This window comes from Physella acuta, unplaced genomic scaffold (assembly GCF_028476545.2).
Source record: "Physella acuta isolate Inbredline_101_S28 unplaced genomic scaffold, ASM2847654v3 ptg001878l, whole genome shotgun sequence".
Lineage (NCBI taxonomy): Eukaryota > Metazoa > Mollusca > Gastropoda > Physidae > Physella > Physella acuta.
Window position 1 is genome coordinate 134,089 of NW_026733384.1, and position 3,748 is coordinate 137,836.

Genomic DNA, 3,748 nt, shown 5'->3' on the forward strand with positions numbered 1-3,748 from the left:
GTCGGCGCCCGGGGACATATGTCCCCCCACCCCCCCCCCCCCCTCGCTACGCCTCTGATATCTATATACTCAGATATAAAGAGTCGAAGTATAAAAACGAAAGTGGTACTTTCGAACAACAATTATCTTTCGATGTAATAGTTTGAACAAAAAAAACATAAGTTTTACAGTAATAATTTTAAATATTCGATAAAGAAAAAAAAATCATCAGGTTAAAAAAAAACTTGTGTGTTAAAATAGTTCGTAAGTCTCAAAAGTTGAATCAAAAAACAAAATGGCCGCTAGCGTTGTACTGTTGTGTGTTATGGTCAGCTCAGTATGGGCGGCTGACAGCGGCTTCACCCCAGGGTGTAGCTTTGTGGGGGGTCAGTGCATGTACACGGTTCAGCTCGGCCACCAGGGGACAGTGTGACGCCCAGGTAGTAATTAGAAATTAAATTAATTAGTCGTTTCTAAACAATCTGTCAATTGCTAGTTCTAGAATATATTTTAAAATTTAAGTATAGTTGTATAATATTTTTTTTTTTTGGTTGGCGAAAAAGTTAATACGAAATCTGATATTAACACTCAGTTTTTAATATAAGTCCAAATATATGCTATTATAACACAAAATAATCCACATTTTCGTTATATGCATTTTTAATACTGTACTACATTTTTCTGGCCACTCGATGACGTAGCCAACAACGGTTGTGGCAAGTGGTGACACAAAATGCTGTGATGACGTCAAAGGCGACATTGTTTGGTTGAAAGCTGAGTTGGAGTCGATCCAGACACAGGTACGGAGAAAGATTCTGTTTTGTAAAGTAGAATCCAATATTTTTTTTCTATTATGCTCATATAACTAATCATCATCATATTTTCCGGTTCGTGCCCAAGACACATGGGACCGATGAAGTAGAGTTTATCTGTATCAGGTACCTCGGCGTTTGAAGGGATAGTGTGGTCAGCACTATGCCCAGCCGCCTTAGCTTTCCCTAACGTGAGTTAGGTACCCATCAGAGATGGGTGGACTCAGGGATGTCCACTTACTTGAACTCGATACTTTCGGTTTAGCAGCCGTTCTACCGCATAGGCCACGCAGCCCCATATATACTTAATATTACTAATATAACTGTGAAATAAATCGATCACTTATTTCTGTGAAAATATTTCTTTTTTTTTTAAATTTATGTTAACTGTAAAAACGACGTAACAGAGCATGCAATTATTTTTAAGCAAAAGTTAGAAAAAGGAGAAATAAATTATACTTCGTTTTCGGTCGTAAGGGAGGGGGGTAGGTGATGATCCCCTTCGAAGAGATGCCAGAACGAAACACCGAAGGTCACTAATGAGATAGCTATCCCCCCACCCACACCAAATATCTCGGGTTTTAGTACACATTTTGTGTGCATAGCCTCACTGTACTTTTGTACACATATCTGTATACATATTCGTACCGGTTGATGGGGGCTCTGCTCTCCAAAATAAAAAAACAAAGAAAAAAAAAACAATATCAACTCATTACTGTAGTGTGGCTACTTCTCAAATCAAAGATTTTTCGTGTCTCCATTAATGTTCCAAACATTTCATGGTTTAAAAAAATAAAAAAACAAATCATTTTTGCAACGTTCCTAAGGTCGAAACAACTCCCTATTTCCCTTTGTCAGGTACTCACGCTGACAGCAGCCCTGAACGCCACGACCCAAAACCTCCTTGACGGCCAACATCGAGGTGCAGACGGTCAAGGCCGAGAGGGACTCGCTATTGGAGATGCTGCACCGCAAGGAACTCGAGCTGAACCAGACCACAGACGGAGGTCGCGCGCATCCTGGGCGTGGCCAGCAAGGAGATCGAGGCACTGCGCGCTGACGTCACCAACCTGACCAACGCTCTCAGAACGTGCAGGACGGCACTGGGGATTACCTCAACGGAGGACGGGACGCCTGGTTACTGTCTTTGTTCTGGAAATATGTAGGGTTGGGGGGACGCCTGGTACTGTCTTTGTTCTGGAAATATGTAGGGTTGGGGGGGACGCCTGGTACTGTCTTTGTTCTGGAAATATGTAGGGTTGGGGGGGACGCCTGGTACTGTCTTTGTTCTGGAAATATGTAGGGTTGGGGGGGACGCCTGGTACTGTCTTTGTTCTGGAAATATGTAGGGTTGGGGGGACGCCTGGTAACTGTCTTTGTTCTGGAAATATGTAGGGTTGGGGGGGACGCCTGGTACTGTCTTTGTGCTGGAAATATGTAGGGTTGGGGGGACGCCTGGGACTGTCTTTGTTCTGGAAATATGGGAGAGGGGGGGGGTGGGGGGGGGGGGGATGGGGGTACGCCGGGGTACTGTCTTTGTTCTGGAAATATGGGAGAGGGGGAGGGTGGGGGGATGGGGTACGCCGGGTACTGTCTTTGTTCTGGAAATATGGGGGTAGGGGGGAGGGGTGGGGGGGATGCCGGGTACTGTCTTTGTACTGGAAATATGGGGGAGGAGGAGGGTGGGGGGATGCCGGGTACTGTCTTTGTGGCTGGAAATATGAGGGTGGGGGGGGAGGGTGGGGGGGGATGGGGGATACCGGGGTACTGTCTTTGTGCTGGAAATATGGGGGTGGGGGTGGATGGGGGACGCCGGGTACTGTCTTTGTTCCGGTAATATGTGGGGGGGGGTGGCACCTTGCACTGTCCTTGTGCTGGAAAGATGGGGGGGGGGGGGCAGAGGCGTAGCTAGGGGGGGGGCGGGCCGGGGGGGCGGGGCGGCCGCCCCGGGCGCCGACCCTATGGGGGCGCCAAAAGGGGGTGGGAAAAAATTTTTAAAGCTGATTTTATGCTGCAGTTTTGAATTATAAACTGTCTAAGTTAAGAAATGTAATGGCTACACGCCTTTACATACTGATTTAACTGTTTTCTACCTTGATTTCTTAATGTAAAACATATACTCTTAAGAAACAGTGACCGGCAAAACCGCTTTGAAGCTTTTCCTAGATGGGGGGGGGGGGCGCTTTTTTTCGAGACTTAAAAACGGAAGAATTTACACTAGATTGTTTAGTCGATAAACGTTACCACTATTAAAAAGAAAACCAATTGTATTAAAACGTATTGTACGATTGTTGAACTGTAAAATACGTTAGTGACTTTTATCAAGATGGTGCAGGGGGGGCGCCTTTTAGGCTAAATAAAATAGCAAAATTACACAGGATTCTGAGTAAACAACCTTTAGCTCTCAGAAAGAAACGAATTGTACTGTGCATTGTAATAATTGTGTAACATTTTTTTTAAAAAAAAAAAACGTTTTTTTTTTACGTTAAAAACCGCTCTACAAACTTTGTCCAAGATGGTTGTGATGAGTGTGTGTGAGGGTTGGGGGGGGCGCTTTTTTTTTCGCTAACAAAAATCGCAAGTATTTGTACTGGATTGGGTGAGCAGATAGCTCTCTTAACACTTAGTAAAGAAACCAAGTGTATTAACGCGTAATATACAATTCTCAATAGCCAGTTTTGTTAAAAAAAAAAACGCGACTAGTTCTTTGTAAGATTTCTTACGATTTTCTCAACTTCAACGTGAGAGATCAGATACTTTTGATTGATTTGCATTACATCTTACCCTGGATCACTGAACTATATTAAAGAGAACTAAATATCACGGATTCTTGAATCCCCTAAGCCACTAACCACCACTTTTTTTCCATGCTCTTATTTCATTCTCCACTGTCTGTAATCTAGCTCCAAGCCATACAGTAAAAGAGACCACATTTAGTTATAGATCCTGATTGAATA

The 3,748-nt window shown here is 43.9% G+C and overlaps 1 long non-coding RNA gene across 1 annotated transcript; it reads left to right on the forward strand.

Moving 5' to 3' along the window:
- Positions 1–256: 256 nt before the first annotated feature.
- LOC131931029 (uncharacterized) lies at positions 257–1,920 on the forward strand. Its single transcript, XR_009384216.1, has 3 exons — positions 257–419; positions 681–779; positions 1,650–1,920. It is a non-coding gene; the product is annotated as an uncharacterized LOC131931029 (long non-coding RNA).
- The last annotated feature ends 1,828 nt before the right edge of the window (positions 1,921–3,748 follow it).